This window comes from Juglans regia, chromosome 4, assembly GCF_001411555.2.
Source record: "Juglans regia cultivar Chandler chromosome 4, Walnut 2.0, whole genome shotgun sequence".
Taxonomy (NCBI): domain Eukaryota; kingdom Viridiplantae; phylum Streptophyta; class Magnoliopsida; order Fagales; family Juglandaceae; genus Juglans; species Juglans regia.
The window spans coordinates 22040573-22058484 of NC_049904.1; the positions used below are offsets into that span (position 1 = coordinate 22040573).

General features: G+C 36.1%; 1 long non-coding RNA gene across 1 annotated transcript; it reads right to left on the reverse strand.

The window, feature by feature from the left end:
• Window positions 1-11784: 11784 nt before the first annotated feature.
• On the reverse strand, window positions 11785-16852 carry LOC109019845. The gene is made up of 6 exons (XR_002000833.2): window positions 16646-16852; window positions 16493-16554; window positions 13604-13750; window positions 13394-13439; window positions 13157-13306; window positions 11785-12210 (listed from the first exon to the last, which is right to left on the reverse strand). It is a non-coding gene; the product is annotated as an uncharacterized LOC109019845 (long non-coding RNA).
• Between the last annotated feature and the right edge of the window lie 1060 nt (window positions 16853-17912).

A 17912-nucleotide genomic window follows, 5' to 3' on the forward strand; every position in this document is an offset into this window, starting at 1 on the left:
AAATCAACCTGTGGCGCCACTGACCCCCATGTACAGGAACACGGAAATTGAGACACCCGGATGATGACAACACAGTCACGCATCCCAACGATAGTATCAAGTGTGTGTACATGCAACAATCTACAATAAAAACGCAGCGGATAATTAAGTCAACTAAGTACCAGAATTTAAACACAATTTAAATATCAGTAAAAGAGGTTTAAAAAGTTATACAGTCATCCAAAATAAATATATTACAAGTTCCAAATACAGATACGAGTGATCCCAAATCACTCCTCAGGTGGAGCCGAATCCACAGGCTCACCCTCAGTCTCATCTGCATCAAAATTTGCGTTACCATGAAACGGTACCGCGGGTAAGTATAAACCAAACAACCCTCAGGAACAAAAATGCATTAATGCAACCAACAACAATGCATGCATATGATGAAATATGCATTATTCTCAAAACATCATTTTCCTCGAAAATGAATATTTTCATACACACGCCAAAATCCCGTTTGACCCAAAAATATCCTTAAAATATTTTTCCAAAAAACTATTCACATAAAATCCATATCCAACACACGCTATTTTCCCAGAAAACAGTCAATTATTCCATTTTACCGTATGCACCATGATCTCCCCTAGGGATCATCCGCACATCCTGACTTCGTAGCGATGCCCAGTTCTGCGCCCAGCGCGTCCATGGCCAAGCATCCTCTACACAACGAGTGATGCCCAGTTCCACGCCCAGCGCGTACATGGCCAAGCATCATCTAGTCCCGGCCAGCAGAAGGACTACGGAGTCAGCACGAGACCATCTCGTCCGATCCCATTGTCGCCCAGCGACAATCCAGAGGACGTCACTCAGTATATTCCGCTCCCGAGTGACCAAAGGACCTCCACCGAGATAATGCCCCATCTCGGCTTGGGGTCGTGATACACACGCACCCAAAACCATTTCTCACATGAAAACACAGTTTTCAATAAAGACATGAACATGAACGCAATTACATGAAAACCCAGTTTTCTTTACAAACATGATCATGCGTGCAAATATGCAATGTACATGAACAATACAATTCCCAACCAACAATTCAACACAGCCCAAATACACAACCAAACTTCCTCCACTAATTCATCCGACCCCATACTCTTCAGACTCAGTCCAGCAAAACCAATCAAATCACAGTATAATGAATTAGTGCAAAAATACATTTAAATCACAAAAGTTCTTTGGAAAATACTTACAGTGCTATTTTATAATTTCCGAAGGATCACGGAGTTGCAAGAAGTGGCAACACAGTAACAAAACAGTGCCAAATGCACTGTGGCCTTGGGTCTCAAAAATCCACTTTTGAACGGGTACAAACGAAGACCCAAGATTGATAGGGAAGGGCTTAGGGATGTCGGTGAAGCTAGTGGTGGTGGTGGTTGGCCGTGGGTGGCAGCGTAGAGGGTGGTTGAAGTGCAAAAATACCCAAAACGGAAATAGAGTTAGATGTACTTCACCGGTGGCGGATCGAAACTGGGGTTGGATGCATTGGGTTGTTAAGAGGTCGATGATGAAGTGGTGAAGAAATGGTGGCCGAAGGTGGCGTGACGGCGGCACGCGAGCACAAGAGGTGTCACGGCTTGGTGTTGCACGTGGGGGCTAACGGCAGTGCCATAGGAGTTGAGATTGGAGGGTGGTGGTCGCCGGCCGGTGGGAGAGTGAATGGGCTGGGCGGTCACGGTCACGGTCACGGTGGCTTGTGGCGGTGGCTGGGTGGAGGAGAAGAAACGCACGGGAGAGAGAGGAAGGCGACGTCGCGCAGCGCGAGAGAGAGAGAGAGAGAGAGAGAGAGAGAGAGAGAGAGAGAGAGAGAGAGAGAGAGAGAGAGAGAGAGAGAGAAGAGAAAAAAGAAAGAAGAAAAGAAAAAGGAAAGAAGAAAAAGTGAGAGAAAGAAATGAGGTTCAATCCTCACATCTTCGGTCACAAAAATGATCCAACGGAAACGATTTCAAAACAACAAGTAAAATAAAATAATTCAAACGTAGTGATTAAAATGAAAATAAATAATTAAATCCAACAATAAGTTAATTTAATATGAAAAGAAATTTAAATGTATAACAATAATTAATATTAAGAAAGCACTTCAAAAATTAATTTTCACAAAATTAAAATCATAAAAATAAACCAACTAAAAATCCAACAATTTTAAAACAATGGAATAAATAAAAAATAATCATTCAGTAAAAATACACTAAAATATGGGGTGTCACATCCTCCCCCTCTTAAATAAAATTTCGTCCTCGAAATTGGCAAGGTCAAATATTAAACTAGGATAGGAATAAGATTTCACTAAGAAGACATAAGGAACATACCGCAAAGAGTCAATTAAACAAATACGGATATTGCTCCCTCATGTCGGCTTCTCTCTCCCAAGAGAAATCTTGAGCCAATGGATCACTCCATGCTACTTTTACCAAAGGTATATTGTCTTGGACTTTAACCTTTGCTCTTTCCAATCCACAATCTGCGTCGGAATAACTTCATAAGTAAGTTAGGTTGAAGTTGAATGTGTCCAAGGTCAACAAAACGTGACGTTTGTTGTCCAAAACTCTTCTTCAACGACGACACATAGAACACATCATGAACTTTCCCAAAATAGTCTGGCAATGCAACTCTATAAGCAACAAGCCCAACTTTCTCTATAATTTGAAAAGGGCCAACATACCTCGGACTAAGTTTTCCCTTCTTACCAAAGCGCTTAACGCCTTTCATAGGAGACTTTTGAGATAAACCCAATCACCTACTTCAAAGGATAAGTCTCTTCTTGTATCTGCATAACTCTTCTGGCAACTTTGTGCTTCCGCCATTTTAGTTCTTATAAACCGAACTTGATCTTTCATTTCTCGAATTATCTCAGGCCCAATTACTTTACTCTCACCAACTTCATCCCAACACAAGGGTCATCTACACTTCCTTCCATACACAGTTTCATACGGGGCCATCTGGATGGAGGAATAAAAGCTATTATTATAAGCAACTCAATTAGCGGTAGATGATTCTCCCAACTCCCCTAAAATTTCATGACACAAGACCGCAACATATCCACAAGAGTCTAAATAGTGCGCTCTGATTGACCGTCAATTTGAGGGTGGTATGCAGCACTAAACTTCAACTTAGTGCCTAAAGCTGCCTGCAAACTTTTCTAAAAATGGGACATGAACCGCGGGTCCCGATCCGACACGATACTCTTGGGTACTCCGTGCAAACGCACTATCTCTTTGACATACAACTGAGTCAGCTTTCCCAAAGAGTCGGTATTATTGATAGGCAAGAAATGGGCACTCTTGGTCAACCGATCAACAATCACCCAAGTTGAGTTCTTTCCATAAGGGGTCCTCAGCAAACCCACTACAAAATTCAAGGAAATGTCATCCCACTTCCACTCAGGAATAGGGAGAGGTTGCAGTCTATTAGCAGGTCTTTGATGCTCAGCCTTAACTTGACGGCACGTGGCACATTTCTCAATAAACATGGCGATATCCAACATACTCATATTAGTCCCCCAGCAGCACATCACGACCAATATTCCTAGGGTGACTATGCTATCCAAAATCTCATTTTCCACAAGAACCTTAATACAACATCCAGTAAATTCCAATGATCAATAGCCCTTACAATAATATGCCAACCTCAATCGACTCCTATGCTACAACTTCTAAGCCTCCATTGAATTCTACCTTTGGTAACCTAATAGCCACTTCCAAAGTTAACCATCAATAACAAATTTTGCACAACCGGATGATTAATCTCCAATTACAAATATCTTCTCAAAATTTCAAGTCATCACTAATTCCTCAAAATCAGCACAAAATCTAAACTCCCAACTACAACCAAAAATATCACGCTTCTGCTGCGCACTCTGATTATTCGCCACAGACATAAAATTTATATCCTCATAAAACTAACAGCATCGAGTACAAGGTGTCTCCTTACCTGCTAACCAAAACTCTTACCACATTTTGGTAGAAAACACTCTCCCCCAAAACCATGAATTATCATTCATATTCCTCAATTAACTCCCGCTGCCATGATCAAAATCAATATTCCACAAAATACATCCATTATCATTGACAGAGAATCAGTATCAATCAACTTCCGCATCCCAAATTGAAAATAAGTAACCTCAACTCAAAATACAACTGTCTCATCTAAGATAAGAAACATACCCTAAAAGGCTTGATTCCAACCTGGCGAACCAACAAGAGCCCCTATAAACTTCTACCTGACAATCTAAACCCAAAAGCTCATCACCTGCATTCTGAACAACATCTAATCTAGTAGTGACTAAACTCACTACGAACCACCATTGACTTCACCAAAACATTATCAAAACCTTCTTGGTAACTCGCCCACCTATTTCTACTCCTATAAGCTAGTATTAACACGACTAGTTCCTTTAATAGCACATCACTATTAAACCTCAAGGCAAGCCATACTGCTCAAATCTTCAATCCACCAAAAGCCATTGCAAAGCACCCATGGATCCTAATGTTTTATTAACTCACATACTTGATCATATTATCCACTGCTGATGCCTAAACTTCAACTTCGAAGATCTTATCATACACCATACATGACGACCCATCAACCTCTCTTCAAGTTAAATAACAATGTCCTTAATTCTCTCAACCGGGTGCTCGGTCTCCAAAGGAAAGTATAGCCTCACAATTTAAATTCTTAGGTGACCTCAAGTCACAATTAATTCCTGAAGATAATCACAATAATTATTGCCAACCATGATTCCATTAAGTAACCCACTTCGACTATACACTTCGATCAACTCACCAAAAACTCCAAGCCAAGGTCTCTTGAATTAATACTATTGTATTTACTCCTCTTCAACACCTACCCAAGCCACTTCTTCCAAGCCAAAAAATGAGACTAGGATTTGCACTCTCCAAAATCCATAAACACTCACCACTACTACGCATCGACCTCATGCACCCTTAGCCAAAACAAAATATGCTCCAAATGTGCAAGTGGTCCATCACTACCATTTCTATCATCTAGAACTATATCCTCGAAATCAACAAGAATTATTTCCTAAATCCGTACCGTCTATTATCCTTAAAATTGATATGGATTAAATCTTTAACCTGTCACTGTAACCTCGAGCTAAAAACAATTATTTTCCAAACTAGAAATTCTCTCTTGAAAAATTCTCATATCAGTAACTCAACTCTCATCAATCCTATTTTAATTCAGCCCTGCAACTCTGCAATTTTAAAACCTTAAACCAGATAAAAATCATTTCCCGAAATCTTGAAGATCAATGACCTTAAATCTAAAACATTCACCTTATAAAACTTGTAAATTCTAAAACCCCAAATGTTATCAAATTGCTTATCAAGGTCGGCAAGATCGAAAACTTCTAATCTAAGTAATTCCTTAATTGCTTGTTGAACCTACCACCTTAAATCCCATAAACTTATTTCCTAAAAACTATGGGGCCTCAAACCTTAGATGAACTTCTCATAAATCCAACATTGAAGTTCGTTGAACTTACAACCTCTTACCCCATAGACTCATTACATAGATTCTACGGAACCTAAGACCTCAATTATCCTAAGCAATTTAAAACTATTCCCCTCCTTAATAGCAACTTGAGTTCCTACTCCAAAGAGTTCACCCAGACCATGTCGTTCCTTTCCATCCTCGATATTAAAACAAACCAATCACAAAGAGTTCAGGCCTACTACACTAAATGTTCAAGCCTAACAATGGCATTCACAGTCGTACCATCTTCCTGCCATAGCACAACTCGTAACCCACCTTTCAACTCCGAACCAAACAAAACAAAACAAAATAAAATAAAATTCCATAAATACAATAACATACGACAAAATGAATAAAACCAATGAAGTAGTTCACAATAAAATAATTAAAACAAATAAAATAACCTACCATAAAATAAAGCAATAAAATAAATAAACAAACAAGTAGTATACAATAAACTAAATAAAACCAATAAAAACCACATACTTTAAATTAAATAATTTCAATTTACAACTTTTAAAATTTATGGTACCTCACCTAAGAGACATGTGGTTTTACCCAGAGCTGAACTGCTTTAATACCACATGTGGCGCCCCGACCCCCATGTACGGGAACACGGGAATCGAGACACCCGGATGATGACAACAAGGTCACGCATCCCAACGATAGTACCAAGTGTGTGTACATGCAACAATGTACAATAAAAACGAAGCGGATAATTAAGTCAACTAAGTACCAGAATTTAAACACAATTTAAATATCAGTAAAAGTGGTTTAAAAAGTTATACAGTCATCCAAAATAAACATATTACAAGTTCCAAATACAAATACAAGTGATCCCAAATCACTCATCGGGCGGAGCCGAATCCACAGGCTCACCCTCAGTCTCATCTGCATCAAAATCTGCGTTACCATAAAATGGTACCGCAGGTAAGTATAAACCAAACAGCCCTCAGGAATAAAAATACATTAATGCAACCAACAACAATGCATGCATATGATGAAATATGCATTATTCGCAAAACATCAATTTCTACGAAAATGAATATTTTCCAACACACGCCAAAATCTCATTTGACCCAAAAATATCCCTAAAACATTTTCCCAGAAAATGATTCACATAAAATCCATATCCAACACACACCATTTTCCAAGAAAATAGTCCATTATTCCATTTTACCGTATGCACCATGATCTCCCCTAGGGATCATCCGCACACCCTGGCTTCGTAGCGATGCCCAATTCCGCGCCCAGCGCGTTCATGGCCAAGCATCTTCTACGCAACGAGTGATGCCCAGTTCCACGCCCAACACGTACATGGTCAAGCATCCTCTAGTACCCGCCAACAGAAGGACCACGGAGTCGGCACGAGACCATCTAGTCCGATCCCATTGTCGCTCAGCGACAATCCAGAGGACGTCACTCAGTATATTCCGCTCCCGAGTGACCAGAGGAGCTCCACCGAGATTATGCATCATCTCGGCTTGGGGTCGGGATACACACGCACCCAAAACCATTTCTCACATGAAAACCCAGTTTTCAATAAAGACATGAACATGAATGCAATTATACGAAAACTCAGTTTTCTTTACAAACATGATCATGCATGCAAATATGCAATGTACATGAATAACACAATTCCCAACCAACAATTCAACACAACCCAAATACACAATCAAACTTCCTCCACTAATCCATCCGACCCCTATACTCTTCAGACTCAGTCCGGCAAAACCAATCAAATCACAGTATAATGAATTAGTGCAAAAATATATTTAAATCATGAAAGTTCTTTGAAAAATACTTACAGTGCTATTTTATAATTTCCGAATGATCACGGAGCTACAAGAAGTGGCAACATAGCAACAAAACAGTGCCAAATGCACTGTGGCCGTGGGTTTCAAAAACTCAGTTTTGACCAGGTACAAACGAAGACCCAAGATTGATAGGAAAGGGCTTAGGGATGTCGGTGAAGTTAGTGGTGGTGGTGGTTGGCCGTGGGTGGTGGTGTAGAGGGTGGTTGAAGTGCAAAAATACCCAAAACAGAAACGGAGTTGGATGTACTTCACCAATGGCGGATCGAAGCTAGGGTTAGGTGCATTGGGTTGCTAGAAGGTCGAGGATGAAGTGGTGAAGAAATGGTGGCCGGAGGTGGCGCGCGAGCACAAGAGGTGCCGCGGCTTGGTGTTGAACGTGGGGGCTAACTGCAGTGCGGGAGGAGCTAAGATTGGAGGGTGGTGGTCACCGACCAGTGGGGGAGCGAATGGGCTGGGCGAGGACGGTCACGGCGGCGTGCGGTGGTGGCTGGGTGGAGGAGAAGAAACGCACAAGGAGAGAGAGGAAGACGACATCGCACGCACGCGGGAGAGAGAGAGAGAGAGAGAGAGAGAGAGAGAGAGAGAGAGAGAGAGAGAGAGAGAGAGAGAGAGAGAGAGAGAAGAATAAAAGAAAAAGTGAGGGAAAGAAATGAGGTACAATTCTCACATCTTAGGTCACAAAAATGATCCAACGGAAACGATTTCAAAACAACAAGTAAAATAAAATAATTCAAACGTAGTGATTAAAATGAAAATAAATGATTAAATCCAACAATTAGTTAATTTAATATGAAAAGAAATTTAAATGCATAACAATAATTAATATTAAGAAAGCACTTCAAAAATTAATTTTCACAATATTAAAATCATAAAAATAAACCAACTAAAAATCCAACAATTTTAAAATAAGGAAGTAAATTTTTAATAGATAAAAAATAATCCTTCAGTAAAAATACACTAAAATACAGGGTGTTACACAACCAGTGGGTAAATATTTACCCTTAGTGGAGGAGTAATCTCCTGAAATCGAAGAAGCAAGCATGCATGACTTACTCAACCATGATGACTAAGTGTTATCATTGGCTTCTTGAAGCAAAGAGGTAAAGTGGCTACGAAATTATTGATAGAGATCTTGGACTTGACAAAAATAATGCCACCAATGTCTTTGCATTGTGACAGTCAAACTATATTTTCATGGGCCTAAGCCATGTATATAATGACAAGTCTAGGCATATTAAGGCAATTACTCACAGATGGAGTTATAACGATTGATTTTATGAGATATTGCTGGAACTGGCATATCCATTAACTAAAGAACTTGCAAAAGATTTTTATGTGGGACATCAAAGGGATGGGTTTAAAGCAAAAACAATAAAATCACCAATAATGGAAACTCAACTCAACTCATGAACATATCATAACTTGAGTTCAATGAGCAAAATACGTTATATGTTCGTGATTTGTAAGCACTGTGATATTAAAATTAGTTTTCAAACTAATTTAATCATCCCAAGGTTAGAAGTGCTTGGTACTGTAATGAAAATGAGAGGTTGAGCAATAAGCTCTTAATAGACTTATAACATAGTTATGTTAAAGTGTTTAGTTACAGGACACTTTCGATAAGTCTACCTATATGAGTGTCGGGGTTGGTGCCGCCTCCTATGCGAATTAGGCTTTGTCACTAGAGCGCTCATGAAACCAGGATATAGACACAAGGTCAATCCACGTGTCGACTTTTATTAACTACCCAAAGAGAATTAAATTTATATGTGAAATATATCCGGCTAATCGTATAGAATCGCTAGTTCAAAGCATTGTCTACTATGTCATTCTGGTTAGCTTTGATGTATTTTCACTATGTGAAGGTTCAAGTCCAAAAGACACCTTCATTTATGTATAAGTTTTCCTATTCTAACCAAGGATATATTTTGAAAATGGTGGGGGATTGTTGGAAATATTTTCAAAATAGTATATACTATATTTATTATTTACAATATTTTGGGGATTTATTTGGAAGTTATGAATAATTTTGGAAATGGAGAATTTGTAGAAAGTTTATAAGCTATGAATTAGGCTTTATAACATTTTCGGTCTAAAGATATATCATTAGCCGATGACTGGCTTAGTGGGTATTGAGGCTCCAAGGTTCTCCCAAGGGAATGGCTTTGAGTCATGCCTCCTTCAAATGAGGGATTTTTGTTGATTTACGAAGAGCCTACTCGCAGCCAGCGTGAAAAGGCATGGTGCCAAACAAAGGCTTATCTCTTGGCCAGGTTTCGAACCTATGCAAGATGGATGACAAGGAAGCAATGTGACTATTGGACTAGGTCAACCTTTATGTCACTTGGTAACAGGCACAATAAATATACCTGTCCAGATCAGATTTCAGAAAAATGAAAAGTTAGAACTTTTCATTTTCTTTGGCCCTCTATAAATAGACTCATTGACCTACGAATTTTAGTATGAAAAATAGATTACATAATGGAAAGAAGGCAATTTTCGAAATTCTCTCTCTCTCAAAAGTTTTCATTTCTTCAAAATTTGTTATTAGGATCTATTCATTTTGCAGAGAATAGATTTCTAATCTCTTGGTTGAATAGCAAAATCTGAGGGTATTCGAGATCTAATTTCGTGTGTGCATAACGCAGTTAGAAAAATAGACTTGTTCTGAGCTTCATTGTATCTTGGAGGCAAATTCTCTTGTAACCCGTGCGCATACTGTTATTAGTAGGGGTGAATATTGTCTTAAAAAAATCGACATTCGCAACGCGCCTTGAAGCAAACTTTTCTCTCACTATTTTCTATTTTGCAACACATTTGCACCAACAAATTCACCATACAATGAGTGTAGTAGTTTTTCTTCTCACCGTGTTTACGTTGTGCAACGCATGACTCCCCTCACAGAGGCCATACACAACCTTTTTATACATTACCCTTGTGTTCCATATAAGTGGCTGATTCATATTCTTTTTCTTTTACTTTTACTTTTCTATTTATAGGAGACAGATAGAATTCAATTACTCTCTCATTTGGCAGGAAATTTTTTCGCTCATGTATTTGCGATCAATATAAATGGCGGTACAACTTTGGACGTTAAATGTGATAATAACGACGAATTTAAAGTTGTTCTCACTGAGGATAAACCCTTAACTATGAGTTTTATATCGTTGCTAAAATATTACCTCTTGTGAAAATAAATTGGGTAGCAAAAAATCAATTATTAGACTATAATTGATTAAAAATTATAGTTTCACTAAAACTTCTTATTTATAACAAAATGCAACTCATTGGCAATACTCTACTACAGCAAAATTATTAGTGATGATTATAGTCGTTGCTAGTTCTATAATTATCGTCGCAATTACTTTCTCATTTGGTAAAAAATTCTCTCAATAATGTATTTACGACCAATATAAATGACGATATAATTTTGGCCGTCAAAAATAATATCAACGACAAATTTAAAGTTTTTTCATTAAAGATAAACTTTTAGCTACGAGTTTTATATCGTAACTAAAACTATTAGACTATAAAAGACAAAAAATTATATCTTCATTTAAACTTATTATTTATGAAAAAATGACGTTTACCTATTGAAAATAAATTATTTATGAGTAAATGCAACTCGTTGACAATACTCAATTGCTAATAATGATTACAATCATTGCTAATTCTATAATTGTTGTCCCAATTACTATTTCACTTGGTAGAAAATTTCTCCTCTCATGTATTTGTAGCCTATACAAATGATAATATAATTTTAGCCGTTAAAAGTGATATCAACAACGAATTTAAAATTTTTCTCACTGAAGAGAAAATTTTAGCTACAAATTTTATATCATCGCTAAAATATTACATTTTGCGAAGATAAATTTGGTCTCAAAAAGTCAATTATTAGATTAAAACTGACAAAAAATTACAATTTCACTAAAACTTATAATTTATGTGCAACTAGTTGGCAATACTCTATTGCATCGATGCAAATACTCCTAATAATTGCTACATTTGATCATTTTTGGCAATTTTTAATTCACTACATTTTCGATGAAATTAAGCCTTCACTTCTAATCAATTTCAGGGATAGGTAAAAAATTTTGGAAAAAAAATGCATATTCTCGATGATTTTTGTTCGTTGCAAATGTCCCAAAAAAGATAGAAATGGCCTTTCCGTTTAACATTAAATCGTTGAAAAAAGTCAATTACGACAATATATATCGTCGTAAAAGGTTTAAAAAAAAATTGCCGAAACTACCTAGATCTTTCAGAGACAATTACCCGCTTAGAATACATAATGGTGACAATAATTCATAATTGACAGATTGCCGCAAGTAAGTTTACTGGACAAAAAAATATATTTCCGACGAATACTACTCGCCAGAAAAGGTTTTCTACAAAAAAAATCCCACAAAAGAAGACACTCATCTTTTTTTTGATAAGTAAAAGAAGACACTCATCTTAAAACCAAAGGTCCAATGCTCGAGTTGATAAACAGATCAGAAGCTACAAGATACATCACTCAAACTCAACACATCCAAGTTTGCATCATATCCAAGTACTAAAGGACGAAACATCTAAAACTGATGTAGTTTACATGCCTTTTTAAGATAGTTAAAAGGATCAGATCTATATTATTGGAACAGGAAACTGAAAACTACGTCTCAGGAAATTGAAAACTACATGTTATTGTGACACAACCTACACTGAACAACTATTAAGGCTCTTAGTAGTTTAAAAGTAAAGTAGTCTTCGATGGCTATCAAACATTGTTTGGTTATGTGAAAGAGGACCAAACATGAGAGATTGGCCTCTAATGCCAAGCAGACACTTCTCTTACTTTCTGTCTTCTTTTTTCCTCTATCCCCTTAGCAAAACAAACAAAACGGCCATGAGATCCTTTTTATCTAAACACTTTCTAATATTAAAGGCGGATACACATAATATTCTACAAAATCTCTTAAAAACTTAAGGCACAATTGGAATTTGCATGTGGCTAGCTAGTCATTATACATGCATGATGGTTTAGAAATTATTATACATGCTAGCTAGTCATTTTTTTAAAGGGAATATTGACTGATTAAGAAAGATGATTAGCCATTCTTTGCCTGCTAATTAATGAACAAATTTTGGATGATTGCCTTACTGATTACTTGGTGTGTAAGGAACCTAATTTCTTTGTAATTAGCACAATGAAAGGATAAGCAGTGGTCCATAGATATTATTAAAAACAAGCTGGAATAATAAATAACCAGATTTTATTTATTTTTTCCTGTGATGATCAGACACTGAGACAAGCTGCCAACACACCATTGAATAAAAGTTGCTTTAAGCTATATGTTGGCATGGTGCATATCTGAATATAAAAGAAATAAGATTTCAACCATGTATTGTGTGAATGAAGCTTATAAAATTAACTCATACACAATCACTAACTTTATAAGAAGAAGTTATGTGTTGTGCCGGTGGGTATTGAATGGGAGTTGAAGGTAAAGTATAATGTTAGCACTCTAATATAGCCATAAAGTATAATGTGATGTGATTGTGTTAGTTTAATTAATAGAGAGTAATATATAGATTGAGTATGAGTAGGTGTTTGGATTATAATAGAATTTTCAGATTTGTGTTTAAAGTGATTTTTCTTGCATTTTATGCTTATGTGAAGTACATATTATGCATAGTTGTAAGATGGTAACTTAGGCGTGCATTGGAAATAACTTTGCAGTCAACCCAAAATTATAGAACCAATTTTGGAACAATGCAAACCTAGAGCCAATGAGAACAAAAAAATGCATTGACTGAAAGATACAGACCTCAATTTTATTCATGGAGCGATTGATGTCCTGTTCATTGTACAACATATCTTCAACCGAAACTTTGCTAACTTTAGCATAATCAGTCAAAAGCAGCTTGTAGATGGCCATTGTTGGATAAGTCATGAAAACTCGACCTTTGAAGGTGGTCTGAACAAAGTTCCAATACATTAGTTGTCAGCAGGGAAAGAAATGACAGCACACAACTTATGTTAATTCACGGAGTAAGCAAGATACCTTTTCCAGAAAATATGGTAGGGATGCAGCATGATCCAAGTGAAAGCTGGAAGCAGAAGCATAACTTTAGGTTAAACAAAGAGGCAAAACTATACGTTACATCAACATTGTTGGAAGAAAAATACAGCTGTTCTTTTTTTTATAAGTAAAATACAACTCTTCCTATTGATAAGTCAATGAAGGAAAATTGCAGAAGAGAAAACCAATTACCAGCACCCAAAGGAGTTATGATAAGTTCATCGTCTTCTCTAGTCACAGATGAATCACGTCTCTTGAGTGATTGTTGTGGCCCTGCTGAAGCCATTCTCTTTTCCTTAACAGAAATGTACCACAAGGCCTTCAATCAAACTGCATCATCTATCAGTGAAAAAAGTTTTAAGTCCCGACTAAAATAATTGTAGAACCGATTCCAACAAAACACCAGCTATCAACTTCCAGCTGAACACCTAATTGAAAAGGCAATAAATTCTACCTTTGGCTGCTAAAGATTTCTAAGAGTTCATAAAGGTAAATTGTTTTAGTAAAAAATGAACAAATACGTCAACAATCTAAGTCTAACTAAACACCGTAGTCTACAACTCAAAAATTATTGTTTTATATTTATTTTATTCTACTACGACCCTAGTAATCAAAGTATACTGCCAAAAGAGCCACATCACCAACAACTTCTACAAGCATTGGCTTACTCTTAAGGAAAAATTATTTACTTTAAGCTGATTCTAAAGTAAAATACTCCCCTCTAATAACAAAATTCAAGCACACTCTGATTTCTTTCAAAAATAGAGAAGCAAAACCAGTACCTAAAGCAGCCCCTGTTTTTATAAGCCAAAAATTCAGGCTTCCAGTGCAGTGCTTTCAGAAAGGAGTCACAAAAACTTAATCCTAGCGTCTTCCTATTGCAGTGCTTTCAGTAAAGTCCAACAATGAAAAGTAAAAGTACATGCAGTAGTAACTTAATCCTGGCGTCTTCCTATTGCAGCTAATAGGACTTATGCAGTTATATTATATATATATAATATATATATAAGTTCTATCATCCATTTGCTCTAGGTATCCATAGCAAGCCATATAAGGTAAATTATAACTTTATGGAACAAACATATAAATACCTATTCATCCAGCTTTTGGGAATTCTTTACCCCAGATTTAGTGAAACTTTGACTCAAGATAAGAGTTACCCATCAACAAGTATGCAGGCAAGAGTAAATATAAAAAAATCTCTATAAAGCTGTCACGATCTTCCTTTCATCTCCATTTGCATTGCCTGTATAAAAACTCGTAAAGTTTGGGTGCATGCCAATAGGACTTGTAATAAGTCCTTAAAAAATTAAATGTAGATACTTACATGCTTCTCTTACCAATAGTACTACATTTCGTCTAACCTCGAGTTCCCCCTATTGTCATAAGCTTAATGGAAACCACAAAAGGCAAAACATGAACCTAAATACATTTACAGCCACCCCATTACATGTCAAAAGCCCAAAAAACCAACACCTGCCCAGCTCACTACCACAAAACATGTGTACTTAACCTCCCATTGGATATATATTGCCCAATGCACCATCTTATTACCTTCTCTATGGGTGTGCTGCATAGAAAAAGTGATTATGTCATCCCAAATCTCCAAGAATTTCCAAGGTGGAGTGTCCAGTGCACTAACAAGAGACAAACAATTCTGACTTACAGCTTGTTGCATTTGCAAAGCCAACAGATAAGAGTGCAAGAATCTTGAACTCATGAGTTTATTTGGTTTTAACAAAAACATTAAAATCATGTAACCAATGAATAACATGGTTAATTAATGACCGAGTGAGATGATCGCACGTTCATGTTTTGCATAGAATAATCATTGAGGCCAAAGTCCGTTCATGTTTCTTTTGATCTTTTGGGATAAGATGAGATTAAATATTGCTTCATTGATTCCCCCTTAGAAAAAAGGATGCAAGCTGGTACAAAATGGCTCAGTATAGCAGACTAAAAGACTAGCTCCCACACAAGTATATTTTATCTTTTAAACTAGCTAGGATTATCTTTTAAACTATTTTTAGTATTTTTAATACCACTAATTTATCTCCATCATTTTCATAAGATTGAAGACCCTGTTATATATGGGACTGACCACCATAACTCATGGTCCTTCGATCTAATATTCACTGATTTAATAATTAAACTACTTATAATATAAGCTAGCCTTAAACGCAATTTTAAAAAAGAAGAAAATCTTGCCATGCAGATCTTGTTACTCATGAGCTTCCAATTTATACATATAAATTAATGCAATTACACTCCAATATTACAGTATTCGTGACTACAAAATGTTGAAAATTAGAAATTCCATAAATAAATAAACACAAAAGATAAGGATTGAATTCCCTAACACTCACTACAAGAAATAAGGCATATCCCGGCGATTTTGGTTGGAAATAAAATCGCTGCAAAAAGCCTTTAATTGCAACAATTTCTGACTCAATAATATAACACTAAGTTTTTGCTAAGAAAGACATATTTATCCGACTACTTGTTCAACTTATCCCCAACACCTTTTTAGATATCCCATGCGAAATAACCTATGTGATTCACATATACACTCAGACCTTTCACAGGAATTTCTGGAAGATTGATACCAGCAAAAGGTTGGAGCTTGCTTAATCACACAAATTTATAATCAATTCTAAAGGAACATGCCAGTTGTAATCTGAAAAGTGTCTTACCAGAACATAAACTAGTCCCTAAACAAAATGTAAATGGTCCCTAAACAGTGCTTTAGTCATAAAAACATACCAAAAAAATTCACCATATAAACAAGCCGATGTTTAGAAAAAGCCAGCACCCAAGAGTATATATCACTTATCAGATGGACTTACACTCTTACTCACATACACGGATAATTTTTGGGTTCTAGTTACACACTGGTATAGCTAATACTAATCAAAAAAGTTTCATTAATTTAATACTTTGCCATCTACATTTTGGATCAACTACTTCTATACACTTATCAAGCGCATTTCCCTTCTACGAGATACCATCTACTACTAAATCTACACGTTCAGTATATATTAAAAAAATAAGTAAACTATAATTGTTATAAGAGTATCTTACCAATGTTAATCGGCGGCAATCGAGTAGAGGAGAGGACAGAGGAGGACGCGATCAACGAAACCCTATTAATCGGCTTAGGAAATGTCAAAAGGGATCGATTTTTGAACTGGGAATCGTAGAAAACCGAGAAATACACAGAAAATTGGTGTTTACCGTGCTAAGAGGAAATGTAGAACAGGACAGCCGCGGTCGCCAAATCGGTGGAGGCAGATTCGCTGTTTTTGGGGGAAGAGGAGAGTCGTGTAGCAACAAAAATGGATGGGTTTTGATTAATTTGCAGGTAGAGAGAAAATGGAAAAGACGAATTTGGGGAAGAAAGGGACTCGCGGGATTTGTGAGCACTGCATGGGGTAAAATCAAGGGAAGAGGGGGGAAATAGAGTTTTTCGTGCGTTTGGTGCCTGCGTTTAAAAATACAATTCCAGCGATTTATTCATCGTCGTAACAAGTCTACTGCATTTGCAGTGAATTTTTCCGTCGAAATATGACCAAAACTCGCTGCAAAAAGACATTTGGAAAAAGTTAATGTTTGAAGTCCGCAGCGAGTCAGCGTTCGTCGCAATGCCTTCCAACAGTCATAAAATCACCGCAATAGGCCACAATTCTTGTAGTATATATATCAACTCTATTATAATAAATAATTATCTAATTATGAATAGTATTTTTTGTTTTTACATTACGTCCGTTAATTCATATTTTACTAAAACGTGCTTAAAATTCTTAACCATTTAACGTATAATTTTTTTGTAGAATTTAACGAATGATTTTTTTTATCAAAAAGTTTTTAAAAACCTTGATTATTTGACGTGTAGCTTCTTTATAAAATTTAATGAATGATTATGTTTTACCAAGAAACCCTAATAACCCCGCGGTGTACATGAATTGGCATTTCTTTTTTATGTCATTTTTATTTTGACAGTGTACTGATTTTTCTTTCTTTTTGTTTCAATTTTTTTAAAATAAAAGAATTAAAATGACTTTAATCTTTAGATCATAAATGCTTTAGAGCATTCTCATTGTAAAATTCAACTTTAAGTAAATTTAACTAATAAAATACTTAAAACACTCAATATATAATATTAATTATTAATTTATTTAGAATATAATTATTATTAATATTAATATTGAATATTATTAATTTGATTAGAATATAATTATTATTAATATTTTAATTAATATTTTTTTATTATATAGAGAGTAGATAGATAATCCAATATGGATGCAGACTAATATTCATACTTTGCTGAAATTTAGATTTTTTTTTTTTAATCTTGATTTTTTGTCTTTTCTAACCTTGTATTTTATTTTCAAATAAATAAGTTACTGACTTTTTCATTTTTTTTATTTAAATCATTATGTCAGGTGCACCCCGGGGTAACGCACCTGAGACTGTTCCCTTGTGTGTATGTGTGTGTATATAT